Here is an 18160-nt window from a genome sequence, read left to right as displayed (position 1 = left end):
GTGAGCCTCCTATCTGTCCCAGAAGGTTAGGCAAGTATGGTTTACATTCACATAAATATTGGTTCATCCCATTAGTTGTCTGTCACTGCTATGTGTAGGGAACGGGCACATTTTAATCAAAATTCATAAAATGAATAAAAATATCACAGTAATACAAGCAACATTATTCAAAAGGAGGCAGAGCTATGGTATCACTAGGGTTGCTCCAGGTTCACAGCTTACTATTTTTTTTATTGTTTTACTTCAAGAATCAGCATCTAATTACTGTACTTAGGATTAGTATTTTTTGGTTACAATAGAATTGGTACAAAGTAATGCAAAGATATGTCCAAATATACCTATCCTCTGTGCGTTATAACTCACATTATACGTAATGCATGAGCACCATGTGAAATGGAGCGACATAACGCACAAGCAGCTTCTGCTGATTAAAATGATATTCAGCATGACTATATTCTGTGTGTGTACTTTCATAAGAAATGTTTAGTTATTTTCCCAGCCAATCAGAGCTACATACAGTACCACCACATACTTTATGGCGATGTCCAACAATTGGGTTTAGACGTCTTAGTAAATTTACCCCTTTGAATGACAATATACAGATCTATGTTAAACCCATTACACACAAGTCTGCTTTAAGAAGCATGTAAATAATCTCCTTTTCGCATCAATTCAAAATGTCTATATTAGCCAACGACATAAATGGAAATGTATTCCAGAACTGTGGGCAGGAAAACTGGCAAAGTTCAGCACATAACACAGATTTCCTTGGAACGAAGATCCGTCAGTGCGCTTCGCTCTAGCTGCAGTTATATATGTGACATATTTTTTTCGTCAAGTGCGTTGTCACTACACAAAGATGGTCGATCTTCTCTGACCAATTATTCAACCTGGCAGCAGCCGCTGTACATCAGCCATAAATCACCCCCAATGTTTCTTTCTCTGGGGCTAGCTAACATGTCAATGACTTTCCAGTCTCTACAATGATGTCTCATTATGTAACTAAGTGGTGCAGATCAGTTCTCCATGTGTTCTAGGCTATACTGGAATTAATAGGTGGGGGTGGGGGAAGTCTTTGTATGTTTTCTTATATATGTACAGATGTAGCGCCGCTCATCCAGCGCCGTCGCTCGCCAGACCGCCCCCGCTGGAGAGCGGACGCTACATCTGACACGCATGCGCGTCCCAGTTTACCGATGGCGGGGGACGGGAACCCTGCCTGTCTCCGCTTCAGGGAGACGGGCAGGGTTAGGGGGGAGGGGGGGTGGGGGAACTACATCTTTACATGCATACAAATGAAAATCAGGCACCCTCTTGGTACCGTATATTACGTTAATTCAGAATAACGACACTGTCTCACAGGGGCAGATGTATGGACAACACTAGTCCTGCTTTTGGCTCCAGGCTGCTATCGAGATCTCGTGATAATAGTTAGATCTCACGCAAGCCCAGTAAGCCATCCAGCAGGCAGAGACAGAGCATCACTTCACGCTGGCGCGCTGTCTCTGCCTGCCGGCCGGCTTACAGCAGTGGGTAAATCGCCAGAAGGGAGTTTGCACTCCCCCGCTTCGGCAGACAAGATGTTAATACATCTTGTTGATGTCTCTTCCTGCTTCGCCTTGTTAATGAGGCGAAGCAGGAAGTATTATAGCGGCGCGCTAAGCGCCACTATAATACACCTGCCCCACTGTGTGTTATTTTACTCATTCATATTTTAATACAGTACACTGAATTTAAATTTTATTATTGTATCAAATCTCTGTAAAGTGATGCGGAACATGTGTGCGCTAAATAAGAAACTGCTAATAAATAATAAAATATGGACTGTCAATAACATGGTTAATTGGTCAAACCAGTGGTTCCCAAACTTTTTTGAATCACGGCACCCTAGAGCAACAAAATATTTGCAAGGCACCCCTAGGCCAAATGCTTCTTATCGAGAAATTCAGAAAAAATAAATAAATTAAGTGCATTATGTTTATATGTCACAGTTATCTGGTGAGGGACAGGATTTGCTTCTGTTTGTCCACATATATTATGATTGGCAGCCACCAGCACTGGTTTTTCCTGGTACAATGACCATAAATAATATGAATTGATCCTGGTCCACCAACCCAAGGCACTCCTGCAAGTGTCCTGAGACACCCCAGGGGGCCTAGGCACACAGTTTGGGAACCACTGGGTTAAACCCTTTTGTTGCATTCCAAACTTTGAGAAAACTTTTCTATACTGTACTTCATTCAAGCTGTGACCTCTTAATTGGTGTATATATATATTAATATGATGATGTTAAGAGGACACATCTGTAGACACACACAAACACACATAGAGCACATATGGAACATATACAGTACATACATTTACACGAACATTGTTATTAAGGTCAGGGACAGCGAGTCTACAATGCTAATAAAATTAAGTCATACTAGTTAAAAGCCTGTCACAAAATGACGGCTACTGCAATGTATTTTCACTTTGAGCTGTGACAGTTTTTACTTTCACTTTGAGCTGTGACAGTTTTAAGCCCACAAACTCTCCACCCCACCCCCAGTCCATGTCTGCTCCTACCTTCAATCTATGTCTTCACAGCTCCCTCTCTCCCTAGCCAGCAAGTTTAAAACAGATGAGTGTCCCTGCAAAAATTGCTTTCACTTTTCTGTTATGACATATTTTATTTGGGCCGTCAAGTGGCCTCTAGTTGTCACTGGTGGTTCTTCACCTCATAGAGGTGAGGAGTGGTTAGCCTTTTATATATAGATTGTCATAATGGATTTTTCCCTCCCCATTGACCCACATAGGGGGTATTCAATCACCCGCAGCCATCTCCTGATGGGGGAGATGGCTGTGGGGCCCTATTCAATGCTGTCTTCCCCGACAGCATTGAACATGGTATCTCAGTAGAACGAGCCCGACTTCACAGGCAGTGGGGCTCGTTCTGCCAAGAACGTCCGGGAAGTGATGAGCTACCGGCTGCAGCTCGCCTCTTCCCAGCCGCAGCTCGCAGCCACACCCCCTTCTCGTCCCACTGCAGGATGGACATTGAATCCTGCCTGCTTTTTCTCGGTCGAGCAGACCGAAAACAAGACAGGGTCACGGCTGTCAGGCCAGCTCAACAGCCGTGGCCCATGATTGAATAACCCTCATAGTGTATTGGGAAACAGAGTGTGGGCCAGGGGACTGTGGGCCAGAGGACCACAATCAGACAACAAAAACATTCTGTCCATCAAGGTGGTTTCTGGGTACTAAACACAGACCCATCCGCATGTGCTCCACTAGGGATCACAGAAGTGCAAAATGTGGTGAGATTGGAGGCTTCAATTAAGTTATTATCATTATCAGCATTTTTTTATATAGCACAAGCATATTTCATTGCACTTTACAAATGGGAACAAAACCGTACTAAAGCAAGACTGAGGAACAGCAGAAAAAGGTTCCTGCTCGCAAGCTTACAATCTATAGGATAACAGGAGTTTGATATGGTGTATTAGTCCAGCCAGATTGCAAATGTACAATGGTTCTTGGTGGGCTATATTATCCATTCACCCAGCAATTTTAGTCTCAGCTCATAGAGTTGTGCGAGTGTAGAAGGGGAACACATGTAAGTTTTGTGTGAACTGTGTAGAAGGGAGGTTACATTGGTGGTTCTGCAATCCAGCCTGACATATAAAACCAATAAACAACAACAATAACATTGCTCACCATTCTTCTTTTTCCAAGGAGAAACTAAAGAGAGCAGTAGATAAATAGTCAGAGCAAAAATATGTAAAACTCACACCCCATCCCTCTCAGATAGTACATAGACGTTATATCCATTTTAGTCCAGTTACAACAAAGTGCAAGACTGAGCGGTAGATTTATTAAGCTCGGTGAAGTGATAAAGTGTCTGGTTTTTATCACTGGCCAATCAGCTCCTTTTTCAAACCAAGCCTGTAACTACACAGTTAGAAGCTGATTGGCCGGTGATAAAAAAAACAGACACTTTATCACTTCACCGAGCTTAGTAAATCTGCCCCTCAATACTGTAGTGCTTGGTGATGTTTAGCGTTGTTTTGTTGTTGATAAATTACATCTTCAAGCCAGGCTTTCAAGGTTTTTTTTCCCATTTCTCAGGTCTAGGGGGCTCAAGCCCAGTGCTGAACGACAGCATGGGCCATGAACGCCTGTCTTGAAAAAATGAACTGTAAAAAATAAAAAGATCACCAAATGCTGCAATACCCAGACTCTCCCATAGAGAGCAGTATAGGAAGCAAAAATAGCGAGACTTACAATGACTGCGGTGAAGTTCCTCTTGCAGCTTCCAGTAAGAGATCCATGCGGCTAAAAACTATCTTATCGGCAAAATGGGGTGGAGTGGCTTGTATGGAGCAACAATGCATGAGTAACTGATGTGTGTATGTGCGGTATTCTTTGTTCAATGTGCGCTTAATCATTTCTATGCCTTATAGGGCAATACAAAGCCAAATGTCTCATAGAGCTCAACAGATTTGTTGTATGGATTGAAAAACAAAACAATTAATGACGGCCTTGACATTAAAGGGATTGAAGTCTCCACTCATCTCACCGCTGCTCATGATAAGTGGATGGTGAAAGTACTGTAGCTTAAAATTTGGGCCGAAAAGAATGGTTCAGCCCCTACACAAGCATGGGTTTTAGGATCTACATTTCAATAAAGGCAATTCACTGGGCGGTAGTGAATTTGTTTAAACACAGATGGCACGAATGACCCACGGGGACCCATTCTGATGCCTCTCCCTCCCAGATCCTCCACCCCTCTAAGCTGTCTGGTTTGTAACAATTTAATTTAACATTTTAGCAAATAAAATTTAATGGGGGAGATGTATCAAGCTTTCTAAAGAGTGGAGAAGTAGGCACGCGGAGAGGTTTCCAATAACAACCCATCTGCTCCTACCTATCATTTCATAGAATACACTTGTTACAGGGGCGTAACTATAGCACCGCAGCCCCCGCGACTGCGGGAGGGCGCTGTGCATGTGCGGGCGCTGGGGGCTGCAGTGCTATAGTTACACCCTGCCGCCATCCCCCACAGTTTTTACATGTCTTCAGTACGCGCTGGTCCCGGCTCCCTTCTTCTGCTATGAGGACCACCACAAAATGTCCGCCCCCATTTAGCAGACAGTTCTCTGAAACTGTCTGCTGTATAGGGGCGGACATTTTGTGGTGGTCCTCATAGCAGAAGAAGGGAGCCGGGACCAGCGCGTACTGAACGTAGGTAAGACTGCGGGTGATGGGGGGGGTTTGCATGGGCAGCGGGGTAGGGGTTGGTGGGGCGGGTGGGCGCCCTCCCTTAAATGGCGGGGGGCGCCCTCCCGGGGGGGAGGAGGGGGGGCGCCCTCCCTTTAACGGCGGGGGGGGGCGCCCAAAACCTAGTTACGCCACTGACTTGTTAAATGTTAGATACGGCACGGTAGGAGCCATTTGGTTTTATGGGAACTTCTTTAAATGTCCTCTTCTCCATTCTCATAGGTTTGGTACATTTCCCTCTAATTAAAATTAACAAAAAGTTTTGTTTCTTTAAAAAAAAAAAAAGTTTTAGAAATAAGTTCTTCTTGTTGACATTTCCTATTAATTTAATTGTCAATGTTTTCATAATACTGTAGCATCTTTGTCTTGGAATATGGAGCTACGGTAGTATAATACTACTTTCTGTTGGGTAGGGGTTCATTGGGTCAACCAAATTAAGATCAACATACATTGTGTTGACCACTGAAGGTCGACAGGCCTCAGGTTAACACATGAAAAAGGTCGAAATGACTACGGTCAATGGGGCCAAAAGGTCAACACGAGCATTGTATCGACATTGGGAAGGTCGAAAAACAAAATGTTGACATGGAGTTTTCACGCTTATTATGTCCCGAATGTTGACATGGACACCATAATAGTGCATGCTGCACTCGCCATGATTCGGGCATACTATTCTAGTTTCCCTCCATATTATAGTGGATGGTAGGGCATGAAATATCACCTGTTGGCATATGACCTTCGGACTATTGACCTTTCCAATGTTGACCTAATGCTTGTGTAACCCTGTCAACCTTCAGTGGTCAACTCAATAAATGTCGACCTTTATGGTGCCGACCTAATGACGGTATCCCCTTTCTGTTATATAACACATTTTACCTCATGTATATAATACAGGGTGGCCTACTTTTACAGTTTCTTCTCTGGGAGGAGCCCAGAGAGGAGACTGACAGCAGAACTGCTGGGGTGGGGCCTGATACCAGGATTTGCGGGTCTCCGCTGAGTGGGCAGGGGCTAAAATGATGTCATTTTAGCTCCGCCTCTACCGAAAAGCCATGAATCGTGCTATTTAAACAACAGGACGAGGGTGGGTGGGTAGGCGTGGGGGAAACCGGTAGGTTTGCCCACCTTTCCAAGGGGCCGGGAGGGGGACCCATTTTCCGGGAGCCTCCCAGCCAATACGGGAGGGTAGGCAACCCTGATATACAGTAATAAGCTGCAGGGATTTACATATCTATAAAAACCTCCCTGACGCTGTGCTGTGTTGTATTGAAAGCTGCTTTATACGATGAAGCACAACAGAAGACGTTTACGCCTAATTGATTTGTTCCTGATACCTCATGCTGAAGAATTCATTGGAATGTTGTCAAGTCAGCGTTCACACATCGATTAATAAATGAAATATTTATGTTATTATAATAGCCCATTTTAATATAATCCACAGAATGACAGCTGCCCTATGTCTATTCCCTATGTGTTCTGAAAATCTAAATACATGTAAATTGCTTTACACATTTAATGGCGCTTCTAATAAACCATGATTGCTTGGTGTCAGGCAAAATCGATTAATTAACATTGTGAGAGAACCCTTTAGTGTTATCAGTATTCCTGTATGTATGTATATATACATATATATATATATATATATATATATATATATATATATATATGACTTCTTGTACAGAATGCCACCCACAGTATCAGGTCGGCATATTTATGATCAGCACTTATAGGGCAGAAAAAAATGTGGGTGCAACACTTTAATTTTGGGGCACACCGGACCGATGGCGCAGATGGCTTAGCTGTGAAATCACTTTATAAGTGTGGCACTACCCAGTTACACACTCCCAATGTGACAGAGGAGAAGACGATGTCAATGCTGCAAAGTCCTCACACCTCATAAGGTTAGAACTGAAGCAAGGTAATGTGTGAGTGGGGTTCACCATCTCAGGTACCCATGGCACTTCCGAAGGCCAAGGGTAAAATGACATACTGTCGTTTCCCTGCACTTATCTACTGTCCAATCAGAGGGTGCCATGTTTTGTGACAGCACTGGATGGGATTGTTCATGTATATTCTGATTCCTGATATTGTCAGTTTGGATACAGAGGAGAATTTTTTTAAATAGATGGGTAAATAATTGACTATGGGAGTTCACATGGAATGTTGCTATGGGAACCAATCAGCATCTACTTATTTATTAAATTTGCATACACACTGTACAATTTTTTTGACCAATTTCGTTGAAAGAAATTTCCCTTGAACCTAGTGTCCTGGACGAAAGATGTTGACGAAAGATATTGACGACAGACAAAAGATCTAGCTACAGTTTGAAGGCTCTTTTTGAAAGATATCCAAATTGAGCTGCATGCACAGTTGACGAACAACCTTGATGACCAACTGGCGGGTATGCGGATCATCATTCGTAGTTCGTCGCAAACGTACTGAAAGATATTTTGACCAATTTCATTCAGAATGGCCGAAATTAATGAATTTGGTCAAAAAAGTTGGTCAAAAAAATTGTACAGTGTGTATGCACCTTTAGCACCTTAAGATAATAGATCATATCTGATTGGTTGCCCATAGCAACATCCCACTTGAAATAGAACTCCCATCTTAGTAAATTTCCCCCACAGTATTGAAATGAATGCTATGTTATAATTGCTGAGCTATCCAGAGGAATTCGTAGTTGACATCTGCAGTTAAAAGACTTTTAAAAAGAAGATAAAATATTGCTTTGTGGCTTATTAAAGCTGAAATGTTTATGGTATGTTTACATTACATTGTACTTTAATGGGGGTTTTTTCTGTTTAAATTGCAAATAATTTACATTATATTACTACTGTATGTGCATGTTTGATTTTTGTATGGAAAAACGCTACAAATTATCTATATATAAATGGGATGCAGTTGAAAACCCTGGCGGTCGGAATCCCGGCAGTCGAAATCCCGACCCCCGGAATACCGACCGCCGAAATCCCGGCACTTTGTCCCTCTGTGGGTGTCCACGACACCCATAGAGGGAGAATAAATTGGTGTGCCGAGCGTAGCGAGGCACTGGGCCCGCTGCGTGGCGAGCACAGCGAGCCCGCAATGGGGGGCGATCCACATCCCCCCTTGTCGGGATTTTGGCTGCCGGGATTCCGACCGCCGGGATTTTGTATCAATCCCCAAACATATATATATATATATATATATAAATATAGTGTCTGTGTGTCTCTGAAACACTGCCATCTGTAGGCAGCGAGTGAAACTACATCTTTTTCTCTCTCTCTCTTCCAGAGGCAACTAGCTTTCGAAGCTTTTGCTTTGAGCGTGATTACTAGTACTATACGTGTACTGACATCACCTTGCTCAAATTAAGCCAGATTTTTTTTGTGTGTCTCTCTGATGGTCAAGACTTTGGGCCTGATTCAGAGTTGATCGCTCATCTGCAAATTTGCCCCACACAGAAATAAATCCCATCCTGTGCAAATCTGCAATTGAATTCCGAAAACCTCGCTATGCGCTATCCTGTCGCACATACATATGCAATGGACAAAACATTAGATTATTGAAGCTAATTGATTTCTAGGGGGAAGGTGGGGGTGTTTAATTCAATAAATGCCGATATCTGACATTTTCATGGATTTTGTTTCACCTGCCCGGGGGTGTTTCATTCAATAAATGCCGATAGCTGACATTTTCAAGGTTTTTGTTTCACCTGCCCGGAGGCAAGAAAAACAAGATCCGAGTAGTATTTTTTTCGTGATCACAAAAAATATAGACATCTGCCATAAGTTCCCAGATTCCTGAATATTCGTGAGAAAATTTATACATTTTGCCTCCAAAAATTGAATTGAATCGCCCATCAAAAACAAACACAGTATCAAGAATTTAAGTACGTGAGATGAGCACTTTATTTTGACCTACAGTACTAACCTATTTATTTTAACTATTATTTTACCCTATTTAACTAAACTAGTTAATAAGCTTCTTAAGGCAGTGACCTATGAATATTAATGCTTACTGTAAACTGTACTCTTATATTGTAAAGCGCAACAGAATATGCTGCGCTATATAAGAAACTGTTAATAAATAAATAATAAATGTATCCTAAATCTCCACGTATGCACTACAGCTAATAAATACACAGACCATGATGTCTTCTCATTGGTCAATTTTCCAACCACAGAACTCAAAACATCCTGGAATCTAGCACTGATTGCAGCAATGTGCTGAGTGTAGCTGGATAGCCACAGCTGTGCACAGATCCTGTACAAAAGGGCTCCTGGGTGTAATACTTTAACCCTTTGAGTGTCAAGTGAATTTGTCAAAATTGGTCTAAAAATTGCCAAGCAAACAATTTTATTCATCATAATGACTTGTAATGTTTACCATATATAGGAAATATATTTTTTTTTACACAACATTTTTTATTTGAATTTATATAACAAATATGAGCGGCGCTGGCAATTTTTTTGGCTATTTTGCACATTGGCACTCAAAGAGTTGAATTGCTTGCATTATTTAAAAAAAACTACAAATGCCATGCCTTGCTGTTTATAACATTATAAATGGCGTGGTTAAAAACTTGACATTAATTACTAGACTTTGAAACGGGACACAACTAGTTAATATATACAGATGTGTTCTCATATATCCTTGATGGCGCGTCAGTCTCGTGAGGCTCTGTTAGCGTTAGCATCTTTTGTTGCTGAAAATGTGTTTTAGTCACAGCGCGATATGAATAGGACGCACAAGGAGGCTGATGATTAATGTGATATGTGACAATTGTATCTGTGTGTGACTGAGCATGTGGCCCTTATTCAGATCTGATCACAGTACAAATTTGTTCTCAAAATGGGTAAAACCATGTGCGCTGCAGGTGGGGCAGATGTACCCTGTGCAGAGAGAGTTACATTTGGGTGGGGTGTGTTCAAACTGAAATCTAAATTGCAGTATAAGAATAAAGCAGCCAGTATTTACTCTGCACAGAAACAAAACTCACCTAAATCTAACTCTCTCTTTACATGTTACATCTGCCCCACCTGCAGTGCAGCATGGTTTTGCCCATTTTGAGAACAAATTTGTCAGATCTGAATAAGGGCCAATATACAAAGTGCTACAATGTAGCACTTCTCCAATGCAAGTTCGGTTGTGCGCCGTATACAGAATAATTCACACACATATCAAATTAATCAGCACTGTCTCCTGGTGCATCCTAGCTGCATTTCCTTGCAACGAAGGTTCAAGTTTGACAAAAAAGATGCCTGTTGTTACCAGAGCAGCACGGAACCTTGAGGATCACTCACGCCAGGCATCTTATGCTGTGCGGCATATTGAGGCTACATGTACGAGGACACATCTGTAACTTCATGATGAGATGGGAAATAAGGGAGGCTTTGTAGGGAGGCGACAGTACTTGGTAACGATTGCTGTTTGCAAAGCAAATCCCATATATTAAAAGGCTAACGATGCTCCTCACCTATATTGAGGGAATTCATGTGTTTTACATGCCAGTGACCACTAGATGGCGGTCGACAGGGTTAGAAGGTCGGCACAAGCATTAGGTCGACTGGAAATGTCGACAGCCAAAAGGTCAACATGACTTTTTCACATGGCGTGGTGGGAGAACATAATAGTATCCGAGAGCAGCGAGTCTCCGAACCCAGAAGCATGGCTTGGGTGTTACAATTAGACCGTGTCCATGTCGATTATGTCGACTTTAGGAACAAAAAAAAGTGATAAGCTCTCATCGACCTTCCCATTGGCGACCTAATACTTTTGTTGACCTTCCAACCCTGTAGATCTTTTACCATGTTGACCTATTCCAGGTGTCAACCGAAGCACTGTCGACCTTCAATGTATGTTGACCCTATGCCCCATACCCAAAAAGACTATGTTAATTGTGCCACTGAATACGGTAAATGACTCCATTCATACCCCTGATGCCCTAGACCTGGGGTAGCCAACCCTAGTCCTCGAGAGCTACCAACAGTGCATGTTTTGCAGGTCTCCTCACAGACTCACAAGTGAGCTAATTAGCTCCACCTGTGGATCTTTTAAAATGTGTCAGTGATTAATGAGTGCAGCTGTGCAGCAGCTAGGTTGTCTGGAAAATGTGAACTGTTGGTAGCTCTTGAGGGCTAGGGTTGGCTACAACTGCCCTAGACCAAGCATTCCCAACCACGGTCCTCAAGGCACACCAACCGTGCAGGTTTTAGTGATATCCAGGCTTCAGCACAGATGGTTTAATCAGAATCCCTCAGGTACTAATTAAGTCACCTGTGCTCAAGCCTGGATATCTACAAAACCTGCACTGTTGGTGTGCCTTGAAGACCGTGGTTGGGAATGCCTGCCCTAGACCCTTGATGGCTAACCATGACACTCCAGCTGTTGTTGAACTACACATCCCAGCATGCTCTGCTTTGGTTTTGCTATTTGGCCGTGCTAAATAAAAAGCAGAGCATGCTGGGATGTGTAGTTCAGCAACAGCTGGAGTGTCAAGGTCAGCCATGAAGGCCCTAGACAACGTCCAGACGGCTTAAGAAACCAGGAGTCATATTAACGGCTTCAAGCACAGCCAGGATGGAAAGTAGAACAAGCCATAGTATCAGTTCTGTATGTTCTAGATTTTTATACAGGAGCTGGATCCCAGCGTTATCGCAGAGCAGTGTTGCATGTGCTGACTCATCTCACCCATGTCACTAGAATTTAATCACATTACACAGCTGCCAGAGCACAGTGTAGATAATGCAGAGTAAATGATATGCATTCAATTATCCTGCAATGATCAATTTCAAGGATGTACCTTTTTCCACTTAACATTCAATATAATGGAGAAGCAAAATAGTGTTTGTGTGTGTGTGTGTGTGTGTGTGTGTGTGTGTGTGTTTGTGTGTGTGCGTGTTTGAGTGTGTGGGGTGGATGAAACAAAAAGCCATATGAACAGTAGCGTTTAGCACAAATGCAGATACATGTAGAGGAATGAAAATGGGGAGATCGAAAGGAAAAAGAAAAGAGAGAAAACGACCCATTGTTATCAATTTTCTTTAGAATACATCATCGAAGAGAAACTATCATTTCATTTTTGACTCATTTCACCTTTAAAATGTACCTGTAGCTTACACTCAAGATGTGTGACAATGCAGCCAATCAATTCACTAGGAAACAGTGACGTCACTAGGCCGGTAGTGCCTGCCTACACTGTGCGTTGGCGTCAGGTATACTTTTAATGTATGATGCTGACATCGTGTAATCAGACAATACAGAATTAATTCTGTTTTACTCAGAAATCTTATGTTGGTTGGAGTTCACATTCTCTGGAGAAGCAATGTTTCTGCACCTCTCTCTCCTGACATTAAGCATAGTATTCACTATCTGATGGTACTACTCACTAGACTCACTCAAACCGATAGGAATGTTGATGCGAAAATTCAATAAAAATTAACATACAACTTTACTAATTGCTATTGTGACACATTTTTTAGAATGGACCATTTCACCAGACCGGAGAAAATCTCTAAGAATTCAAAACAATACAGGCATTGGTCTGTCCAAACTATATTCATACTGTATATCCCCAAACCATGCCTAGTTCCCATGAGACAGTTCTCCATTCCAACACCGAAAATTATACTAAAAACCTTGAAAGACGCATTAACTCAGCAATTGAGATCATGCCTCATCCTATAAATACAATGAGATGCATTTTGTACCTTAGAATTGCACTTCTGCTGGGAAAAAAATACATATAGACGCATTTCGCCACAATGCAGTAAAGTGTTTCAAATTCACAAAAGTAACACTTAAAAAAATTGACATTATAGAAGTTAGTAGCCTAAAAGTGTAAGTAGGCTGGGCTTTAATAAGATGGTTTTATTGCTTTTACCACGTGGAATTTCTGGAGCAACTGCAAACCCACAAATGTACTCATATCCGCACTTCGCAGTGTTTTATTTCCAAGTGCTAAAAAGTGTCCCAGCCCTTTAAGTCTGGTTCCTTTATCATGTAAACTTTCACAAGCAGGGCCCTCTTCCCTCGTGTGCTTTTCCTACTCATATGACTACACCTGTGCTCCAGCTCGGCATTCTAGAAAATGTGACCTGTTGGTAGATATTGAGGACCAGTTTGCCCACCTCTGTTCTACTCTATACTCCCTTTACCGGCATCTAATCCCTCCTTTTCAGTGCTGTTTACTGAAATAGCTAAGTTCATATACCCTGTACTTGTCCTACATTATCTTTAACTGTAAAGTCACTGTGTTCTTGTTTGCCTATTTAAGTACTTTGTAATTGGGCGCTGCGGCTGCCTTGTGGGTCCATATCAGTGGCGACTCCAGAGATGGGGCTGCAGCACGGTTCAAAATTCAAATAGGTGAGCCATACTGGGGCAGTACGGATGGCGTAATGGTTAGCATTACTGTCTCACAGCATTGAGGTCATGTGTTATGGCCATGGCCCTAACTGTGCAGAGTTTGTATATTCTCCCCGTACTTGCGTGGCTTTCCTCTGGGTACTCCAGTTTCCTCCCACAATCCAAAAATATACTGGTAGGTTATTTGGCTCCCAACAAATTAACCCTAGGATGTCTGTGTGCGTGTACTTGAGGTAGGGAATATAGATTGTAAGCTCCACTGGGGCAGGGACTATGTGTGCGCTATATACTGTAAGAAACTGTTAATAATAAAAATACTACTACTACTAATAATACCCCCTGATAGTGAGTCAGTTTGGAATGGCAGTTGGTGACAGTGGGTATGCATCCTCTATTTGTATTTTGAACTGTACTTCTTTTAACCTGATGTAATGTTATTTTCCTAAAAAGTATATCAAATCTAAATATGTATATCTAAAAATGTCTACATAATAACAATAATACATAAAATACAACAATACATAAAATATTCCTATTGACACATCATTTTACATATAGGCCCAGATGTACTGAAGTCATTTAATCCATACAAACCAAACCTAATTAATGTCAATATTAAACATATTAATGACAAAAAAGTATTATTATGATTACAATAAAATGCTGATCTTCAAAGCATAACAGGAATTGCACCATCCAATTTATATAATATAGATATATAACTTAAATTAACCCATGTAATTAAGGAGCTACAGCACAAACAAGGACAATTCAAATAGATTGGGGGGGAAATAACTCCAATAACCCCCCCCCCACACACACAAAAAAAAAAGTCATACTCCATTTAGCAGCTGTTCCGGCAAAGTCTAAAAGCTGAACTTTCACCATGCATATGAGGGTGATTCAATAAATGAAGGAATAAGACCTCTCATTGCGTAAATGTATTTAACTCAATAGTATGTTTAGTTTGTCAGCAATATAACTAACTCAAATGCATCTGTCCTCCTGAATCCGACCTTTCACTGTGGCTTCTGTGGTGGATGTGCTTGGCCAACCAGATTGCAGCTCATCTTGAAAGCCTGTCCTGCCATTAAAAAAGACAGCGCGGGAAATCTGATATCCCGTCTACCTGCCCTGCTTTATTACATGATCTCATAAAGACCATGTTATAACTTCACAGTTAACTGACACTGAACCTTACTTCTCCTGAATTATACAGAAGAGAGTTCACCCCTGAGAAACACCACATCCACACCTCTGCTCTAATTCTTAATAAATAGGACCATTACAAATTGTGTGAACCATTCAGCCAGTGTAATTAGAGAGACCCCTCAAACTGCTCAAAACAGACTTCTATAGCTGGGTACATAATAGTAGATACTGTATATCTACAGAAGGATGGAGAACATCGGAACTACTGTAACATCACAAATGGGCGGAAGGATTTGCATGCCCCAAACCACTGAGCTGTCAATCACCTGCAGGTCCTGGCGTGGCTGTACGGGCAGTTGGCGGTCAACCCATACACACAGCATGATGCACAGATATATCTTTAGATATATTGGACATTGACTGTGTTGCACAGGTTACCACAGGGTTGCCTACCCTCCCGGAATGGCCGGGAGGGTCCCGGAAATCTGTAATTTCCCTCCATCTCCTGTGAATCCCCTCCTCACTCTAGACACGCCCCCAATAGGGCAGCCAAACTGTGGATCCGCCCCCGAACCGCCCCTTTTCCCCTCACGCGATGGTCCCGCCCCCCTGCTTCAAATTAGGGTAAGCTGCATTATATGCAATGGAAAGCTGAATTACTTATTATGCATCTACAGTACCTTTCTTCCCTACAATACTGAATACAAAGTAATTACAGTACATACGGAAGGTAAATAGCTAACATGAAAACTATAGAACTCCACCACTTGGACATTTTCAGAAATGTAAACAGATATTTAATTTAATTGAATTTATTTCAAATTGAAAAACACGAGCCAGCAATGTACAGAACTGTGTAAGTCAGGAATGGGGAACCACTGGCCCTTCAGCATGCCCTGTAAGTTTTTCTTTGGCCAAATAGCAAAACTGTAGCAGTGCATTCTGGGATGTGTAGTTCAACAACACCTGGAGGGCCCAGGTTCCCCATCCCTGGTATAAGCAAATGTTTAGACACATAAACAAATCAAAATATTAGTGATAGTTTCTCTTTAAACAATGTCAGTGTAGAACATCCAGAAAACACGAAAAAGACCCAGTTTTGCTGACTAGCCCCAAGCAGAACAGGCTTTATTTTCATTTAATGATGACAATGGGAAGACAGTACTAGTTCATGCCAGATTTTTCCTGGATACTCTGCTATGTCCTGGAGAGCAGGCATGACACATAGAAAGCCTACACGTCATTCTCACTACATAGACACTGAGGGTGCTAGGATTTGTTTCCACTCTTGTAAAGCCATCTGTAAGTCTTCTGCACTATCTCTGTTAAAAGGACTTCACAACAAGCACTGCTTGTAGGGATACAGGCAATTACAATTCTGAGCCATGAGGTAATACTTTATAAAGGCTAAAGCGCATGATGAAAACTTAAGTATTGTGTGTACCACCGGCCACTAGATGGCGCCCAACAGAGCAATTTGAATGTTGGTCCGTTCAGGCGTGCACACACGCCCCGGCGCTGAGATTACTGTTATGTTTTTCTATCATTTTGATGGGCTGGGAACTAGGACTTTATACAACATATACGCCACACCTCTGCAGTGCACAATAAGCCCGCAAACATTGAAACTCACATGGAGTACCCGGCCATTCTACCCTGGGAAGTTCATGTTTAGGAAAATTATGTTTCCGTTGGGATTATACAGATAAGAATTTCCAGAAATCACAGAACCTGTGTGCCGTGGCACAGTACTGAGATGCCAAGAGAGGATGAAGGAATACGGCAAATAAGCTTTTATTTCACTCACGTTCCCTCGGATGCTAATAAAATATACTTTACACATTTAAAAATTCATGGGTGTTTTAATGATGTCCCATCTGCAGACACCGTTGTGGGCACTTTCCTCTGTGGCAGCGAGTCTACTGCACATGTGCAGGTCTCCGGGAACATGGCGTCCGCGTGTGCATGTGCAAATCGCTTGCATTTTCCAAGTGTTTTCTTTTTAGCACCCTAATATACAGCATTCTCTGCAGTAATAAGTGGAATATTACAACAGTGAATTTCTCTAACTGGTAAGGTCAGTGGTGTAACTGTCGCCCCGCAGTCCCCGCGGTGGCGGGGAGGCGCTTGGAAGGTGAGGGCGCCGGGTGTAGCTGCAGGGCTATTGTTACCCGCTGCGTCTGCCCCGGGACCTTTCGCCGGCGAATCTATCAGTCTGCACTGCGGCTCTCCGTCTCCCGGCTCCTTCTGCAATAAAAAATGTGAAACACAGAAAATGTCTGCCCCCATAATGCAGACCGTTTTTGAGGATGCTAGAGGAGGCCGAGGCCTCCTCTAGCATCCTTAAAAACGGTCTGCTGTACGGGGGCAGCCATTTTCTGACGGGAGAGCAGGGAGACAGAGAGCCGCAGCGCAGACTGATTTGACAGCGTAAGGTCCCGGGGCAGATGCAGCGGCACTATGTGGAGGGGCAAGGGGGTTGGGGGGAGTCGAGGGGGGGGGGGGACGCAAAATATTTGTGGCAGGGGGGAGATTTTTTCATAGTAAGATGTGTGCCACGTTATAGGAGTCCATAATCTCCAACTGTACCTTTTTGGCAGGTACAGTACCATTTTTTTTGTGGAATGTACCGGCCAAAAAGGGCTTTGTACCGATTTTGGGGGGTCTCCAACTCACCATTATAGGAAATGGGGTGGGGCTTTATGAATTTGTACCGGTGTCTTCCCATCAGATGTTGGAGGGTCTGGGAGTCTGCGGATCTCTAGAGTTATTTCAGATTCAGCAACTGTATTCTGCTGCAGAGATATGTGGTAAAGCCGCTTTAGTAAGTACTTTAGGCCTGACGCAGGGATTTTCTCACATCTCCAATGGTGGTAGGGCTGCGCATGTGCACAATCGGTAATGGGCATGTGCAGCCCTTCATCTGCGAGTCCACTGCAGAACACTGAGGGGGCGGGGGTAAAGCAGGGGGCGTGTCTGGGAGAATGCCAGGGACTGTATGGCTACACTGAGATTTCCTAGCCTTGCATGCAGACATTAACCGCCCAGGGTGAGTAGGCTTCGGCTTATGCAGCCTGATAATCGCAATGGTAACATGAGGCAGCACCTACAGACACTGCACGAGTTGTCCATTTCATATAGGCATCTCCTGCTACCTTTGCTTATTTTAAATTCAATGTGATTTGTATATTTTAAATTTAATTTAGAATCGTACCTTAGACTACAGTATAACAATGTTCATAAAACCATATGGCCGAGGTTTCCATACGTGTTCCTCAAGGCATCGCAACGATCCAGGATTTAAGTACAGTATATCATTCTTGGCCACAGGTTACTTAATTAGTTCCTCAGTTATGCAACCATCTGTGCTGAGCCACGGATGCCTGGGCCG

The 18160-nt window shown here is 42.7% G+C and overlaps 1 protein-coding gene across 2 annotated transcripts in view; it reads right to left on the bottom strand.

Annotated features, from left to right (window-relative positions):
- Nucleotides 1-18160, bottom strand: part of SHANK1 (SH3 and multiple ankyrin repeat domains 1) — a 463174-nt gene that overhangs the window by 9880 nt on the left and 435134 nt on the right. The window lies entirely within an intron of this gene.

This window comes from Crinia signifera, chromosome 19 (assembly GCF_055691185.1).
Source record: "Crinia signifera chromosome 19, ASM5569118v1, whole genome shotgun sequence".
In the NCBI taxonomy this organism is placed as follows: Eukaryota; Metazoa; Chordata; class Amphibia; order Anura; family Myobatrachidae; genus Crinia; species Crinia signifera.
This window is presented reverse-complemented; position numbering and strand designations above follow the sequence as displayed.